The sequence below is a fragment of the Polyergus mexicanus genome, unplaced genomic scaffold, assembly GCF_030449975.1.
Source record: "Polyergus mexicanus isolate NDT 795.1 unplaced genomic scaffold, iyPolMexi1.0 SCAF_47, whole genome shotgun sequence".
Taxonomy (NCBI): Eukaryota; Metazoa; Arthropoda; class Insecta; order Hymenoptera; family Formicidae; genus Polyergus; species Polyergus mexicanus.
The window spans coordinates 22,501-28,829 of record NW_027223367.1 but is presented as its reverse complement, the minus strand read 5'-3'; the positions used below and the strand labels follow the sequence as shown (position 1 = coordinate 28,829).

Genomic DNA, 6,329 nt, shown 5'->3' with positions numbered 1-6,329 from the left:
GCGCGTGACTTCTACTCCCTCTCTCCTTCGACAGTTTCCGGGCGCGCGCGCGCAGGCTCCCTATCTTTACTTACTGCGTGTGTGCGTACGCTGCTCTCACTCTTCCTTTTCCTCGGTGTTATTTCAGACGACGCCAAGGGGCCGCCTCTCGGGATGGCTCGTCTCGGGCGAACGTCCAACGATCGCTCGTACACCGTTTGCGCGAACGGGCACGGTGGCCCGGCGCGCAAAGACGCAAGCAGTTTCGAGGTACTAAAACGACCCTCAGCCAGGCGTGGTCCAGGAATTGTATCCGTGGACCGCAATGTGCGTTCGAAATGTCGATGTTCATGTGTCCAGCAGTTCACAAGTTGACGCGCAATTAGCTGCGTTCTTCATCGACCCACGAGCCAAGTGATCCACCGTTCAGGGTAATCGTTTTGCAATTCTTGCGTTCAACGAACGCTTCGTTCATCCATCTTAGTCTCCTCTCCGAAGAGAGAGAGATAAAATCGTTGGCCCTTCGATCAGCCTGGCCGCGCGCGTCCGAGCACGCGCGCGGACCGCCGCCACCGCTGGGGAGGCTACGGCACAAAAGTTGTTTCGCGATCGCAGCGTCTCTTCCCCATATATATAATATAATATAATATTTGGAAGAGCCGGGGCGGAATGTTCTTTGAAGAAACCGTCGGACTTGATCGGGTGATCCGTCCTCTCGCCCGTTCGTCCGATAGCCGCGCGCTCGCGTACAAACATGCTGACCACTACCCCGGTGCGAGGAGGGGCGCGTTCACGAGCGTTGCGGATGCACGGACGGGCGTAAGTTACCACCGGTACGCGCTAACGCCGGATCGTAACTCTGCGCTTGGCAAGAGCGCGATCGGGAAAGCGTCTCTGCTCCGAATCGCATTCATGTAATTTCGCAATTTGCGCAACGAGCCTCAACGGGTCGCGCGCGACGCGACGCGACGCCGGTTGCGGCTACGTAGCTTAAGGAGGGAGTCTCGGATAATCCTCTCCTCCTCCATCCCGCTCGCACGACGCCGACCGCACCGAAAAAGGCCGACGGCGCTCTGCTGCTGGCTTCCCTTTCTCTCTCGGGTCGTCGCAGAGGCGCGCGGCGTTCGACGCGCGTCGTCGTATTAGTACATGCGGGATATAATCCGTCTATTCCATTTTACTTTCATATCTGTTTTCTTTGTCCATTCAGTCGCCGACTGCTGCGAGCGCGCGTCCAAAAGATTCGAGACGCAGAGCAGGACCTCCGGAACGTTAATGATCCTTCCGCAGGTTCACCTACGGAAACCTTGTTACGACTTTTACTTCCTCTAAATGATCAAGTTTGGTCATCTTCCCGGCAACATCGGCAATGCCGAGACATTGCCGCGCACCAGTCCGAAGACCTCACTAAATCATTCAATCGGTAGTAGCGACGGGCGGTGTGTACAAAGGGCAGGGACGTAATCAACGCGAGCTTATGACTCGCGCTTACTGGGAATTCCTCGTTCATGGGGATCAATTGCAAGCCCCAATCCCTAGCACGAAGGAGGTTCAGCGGGTTACCCTGGCCTTTCGGCCAGGGAACACACGCTGATTCCTTCAGTGTAGCGCGCGTGCGGCCCAGAACATCTAAGAGCATCACAGACCTGTTATTGCTCAATCTCGTGCGGCTAGAAGCCGCCTGTCCCTCTAAGAAGATTTGTTTGTACGTTGGTAGTAAAAACCCGCCAGCCGAAGCCGGGGGCCTTCGCGATACCATAAGGTACGCCTATTTAGCAGGCTAGAGTCTCGTTCGTTATCGGAATTAACCAGACAAATCGCTCCACCAACTAAGAACGGCCATGCACCACCACCCACCGAATCAAGAAAGATCTATCAATCTGTCAATCCTTCCGGTGTCTGGGCCTGGTGAGGTTTCCCGTGTTGAGTCAAATTAAGCCGCAGGCTCCACTCCTGGTGGTGCCCTTCCGTCAATTCCTTTAAGTTTCAGCTTTGCAACCATACTTCCCCCGGAACCCAAAAGCTTTGGTTTCCCGGAAGCTGCCCGCCGAGTCATCGGAGGAACTTCGGCGGATCGCTAGCTGGCATCGTTTATGGTTAGAACTAGGGCGGTATTTAGTCGCCTTCGAACCTCTAACTTTCGTTCTTGATTAATGAAAACATTTTTGGCAAATGCTTTCGCTTCTGTCCGTCTTGCGACGATCCAAGAATTTCACCTCTAACGTCGCAATACGAATGCCCCCATCTGTCCCTATTAATCGTTACCTCGGGGTTCCGGAAACCAACAAAATAGAACCGAGGTCCTATTCCATTATTCCATGCACGCAGTATTCAGGCGAAGGTAGCCTGCTTTAAGCACTCTAATTTGTTCAAAGTAAACGTACCGGCCCGACTCGACATTCAGTAAAGAGCACCGCGACGGGATATTAGTTGGGCCGCCCCTCGCGAGGCTAAGCCCACCGGTAGGACGTCCCACATCACGCCAGTTAAACACCGCGAGCGGTGAACCGACGGTGTGCGACACAGATTCAACTACGAGCTTTTTAACCGCAATAACTTTAATATACGCTATTGGAGCTGGAATTACCGCGGCTGCTGGCACCAGACTTGCCCTCCAATGGTTCCTCGTTAAAGGATTTAAAGTGTACTCATTCCGATTACGGGGCCTCGGATGAGTCCCGTATCGTTATTTTTCGTCACTACCTCCCCGTGCCGGGACTGGGTAATTTGCGCGCCTGCTGCCTTCCTTGGATGTGGTAGCCGTTTCTCAGGCTCCCTCTCCGGAATCCAACCCTGATTCCCCGTTACCCGTTACACAAGTTATTCAGAGTCACCAAAATAAACGGTGGACGAACGGCGAACCGCCCGCCACCGATTGGTTTTGATCTAATAAAAGCGTCCCTTCCATCACTGGTCGGGACTCTGTTTTGCATGTATTAGCTCTAGAATTACCACAGTTATCCAAGTAAATGTGGGTACAATCTAATGAACCATAACTGATTTAATGAGCCATTCGCGGTTTCACCTTAATTCGGCATGCACTGAGACATGCATGGCTTAGTCTTTGAGACGAGCATATGACTACTGGCAGGATCAACCAGGGAGCTTCGTGTTCGGTTACTCGCGTGGAGCGGTAACTCGCGAGCGAGCCCAAAGGCCCGTCGCTATTAAGCTCTTACTTCTCGCGCCGCCGGTCTTTATTAGCCGGTCGGCGACACTCTCTATCTACTTACTACTTATTACGCAACACACTTTATGCGTGCGTCTCGTCTTCGCGAGAGGAGCGAGGCGGTCCGTGTATATAATAAACCTCCTCCTCTCTTACTACAAGATCATTCTCCATTTTATATTATGTATTATAAAAAGATCATACTCATTCTCATTTTCCCAATGTAAACGCACGATCGCGAGAACAGCGCGATTTACCCTGACGCTAGATCGACGATGCCGATGCTTAGACTTCGAGGATAAATATGCTATCGTGCTTTTAGCACGCACTTATATTTCGCTACGGCGTACAAAGCGTGCGGGAAGAACGTTGTAATCGTCCTTCCACGCCACTCGTATCCGTGGTGTAAACGTTCGGTAAGCGCGACGATTCCGCTGCTGCGTCCTAGACGAGAGGGAATCGCGCGGCCAACACACTAGATGCGTGCGCGCCACATAAGAGCCATTCGGTCTTGCGACACCGACTCGTGGCAATGCTGTGCTCGTAATAAAAGTGTGTGCATAAAATAAGCGCCGAAGCGCGACACGTCGTACCTCTTATAATACCCAACCGGGCGGCCAGGCGGTCGGCGACGACACGGCTTTGCTTAGCGAGCGCGAGCTTGAGCTCGTCGAAACTTTTTCGACGAGAGCGTAAATACAATAGTCTCTTCCCTCATAGAGACGCTTTAACTCGGACTCTGTCCGATAAAGCACAACACAAATCGCCGTTTGTGTGTTTTCTTCTCTCCTCTTAAACAATAATAAAGCTCTCTGTATCGTTCGTTTTAAACGTTCTCGAAAAGACAAGAACGCAAGAATCGTGCGAGCCGCGCGAAGAACGCGCAACCGCCCGTTCGTCCGATTCGGTTCGGTTCGACGCGCCGAGCGCGACGTACCTCTTATAATACCCAACCGAGCGGCCAGGCGGTCGGCGACGCACGGTACTACGCACGGTCGCTTATGAGTGCGAGCGTCGAAATACCCACGCGCTCGAGGCTTTATCGCTGAGAACGAAAGGCGAAAAAACATCGTTAAAAACATTGTTAGGCGAAAAAATATTGTAAATATTATAAAAAGCGTTAAAAATCCGATCGCGGGCGGTATCTCCGGTGTACGGAAAGTCGAAAATCGTCAAAGTCCCGACGCAGGCGGTACCTCCGGCGCACGGACTGTCGACCACGCACCGACCCGTTCCCGGACATCCGGAGTGTGCACGTCTAGGAGGTAGCCGGCGGTGTCCTCTAAAGTCTTCGTGGAATATTCGCCACACCGTAGTGTGCTGAGCACCCCCTCAACTTGGAGTTTTCTTGCCTGGAGTTTATAAACGAATCCCCAGCGCTCCGAGTTACCGTGCGATGTGACAAACTTCTGACAGCTCGCAAGCTTCGCCTTCCTCACCTCTCTGCCGTATTTCCGCAAAGAAGAGCGGTATTCCAACTTGAGAGAAAGGTAAGTGGACTTGTCCCGCTCTCTCTGGAGTGCACGCCTCTTTCTGCATACTCCCTTTTTGAGTATAGTTAATTATAGTTCGACCGTCCACCACGGGTTGGACTTCCTAAATCGTCTTTTTCTTGGCATCGACGCGGAACAGGCTTCGGTGAGTACCGCTGCCAACGTCTCCGCCATCTCATCTACTCTATTCGCAAAACAGACATCGAGGACCTCCAGTCTCGATCTTGAAAGATCAGTCAAGATCTCGGAAAACCGCTCCCAATCAGCCCGACGAGTGTCAAACCTCATGTTCGCGGCACCCTGATCTCCACCTGACCCCTTTGGCACCCTCAATCTGATGTCGACTGCGTTGTGGTCGCTGGTCGTCCAGTCGGGCCTCACCTTCCAATCATTGATGAATTTGTTCATGGAGGACGACGTCAAGGTTACATCGATGAAAGACGAACCTCTTGCGACGAACCACTGCTTGGAAACCAAAAAGTGGGTCCCTGTCCGACATCATTCACCACGTTTACTCCATATGCTCGGATGAGGTCTTCAAATTTCGCACCTGTTCCGTCTGTCTCTTGGAGACCCTAGAGTGACGACCGAGCATTGGGGTCTACTGCCATTAACAATCTCTTCCCCCTCAGCGAATGAAGCACCACTTCGAGGTGTCTGAGGTATTTCTCTATCTCGTCGCTGTACTGGAAGTAGCACGATGCGACGTAGAAAGAAAAATTGGGAGCCTGCACTTCCACACAGACGCAATGTGTCGTGCTAAGCTGCGAGACAAACATCATTTGGAATTGCGTGTTACAGACTGCCACTGCAGCCCAGGGGCGTTCTGAGCATACAGCAGCTACCCTCATATTCTTCCCTAAGCCAACGAAGGTGTTGCTCTTGCCATGCTTCTTGACGTGCAACTCCTGCAATAACAGGACGTCAAGTAGCTTTTCGGCAACAAGCTGACGCACCTCACCCGTAACTACAGCTGAACGTTTCATGTTCAGCTGCAGTATCGTCACTCCCGTGGACTCAATTGAGAAAAAGGGGACGCTACTTGCCGGAGCTTGTTGCTGCGGCTGCGAAGAAGAACCCGGATCACATACACTATGGGGTTCTAATTGGAAAACATTCGCGTATCTAATTTTATTTTCTACCGCGGGGTTTTTCTCGGAACTATTCGCGGAACTAATCGCGGGTCTAATCGCGGATACTAATCTTGTGCTAGATTCCCTATTCCTAATTTCTTCTTCCCGATCGATGATTGCCGGTGAAGACCTTATTAAGCTGTTCCTACTATCGCATCGCGTTAACAAAACTCGAACGGCGCGAAGGCCGCAACCTCGGGGCTGTGCGCAAAGTCGTTTTACGTCTCGGAATCGCTCGTGCACAGCTTGGTGAGGCGCTATCAAGGAAGCGGAGGCCGTCTCCAAGCGCGCGCACGAGCGTACTCGCCACTCGACGACAGGCACGTCCCTTGCCTCCCTAATAGCAGCCGCATCTGGCGGGAAGCGATCTGCCAGGCGGGCACTTCTCCTCACCAAAAGTTTTACACAATTGTTCAAGATCATTTTTCGTTCCTCGAGTACGGTGGAAAAGAAGTCGAGCAGCGCAGAGCCACCATTACGCCGCCAAGCCTAAATACAACGGGGGGACAGCAGGTACCCCGAGGTGGTGGACCGCTAGCGACCGCGATTTTTCCG

General features: G+C 52.6%; 2 non-coding genes across 2 annotated transcripts; both read right to left on the bottom strand.

Moving 5' to 3' along the window:
* Window positions 1–258: 258 nt before the first annotated feature.
* On the bottom strand, window positions 259–413 carry LOC138943853 (5.8S ribosomal RNA). The gene has a single exon (XR_011448560.1). It is a non-coding gene; the product is annotated as a 5.8S ribosomal RNA (ribosomal RNA).
* An 839-nt stretch (window positions 414–1,252) lies between these two features.
* On the bottom strand, window positions 1,253–3,083 carry LOC138943854 (small subunit ribosomal RNA). The gene has a single exon (XR_011448561.1). It is a non-coding gene; the product is annotated as a small subunit ribosomal RNA (ribosomal RNA).
* Window positions 3,084–6,329: the final 3,246 nt, after the last annotated feature.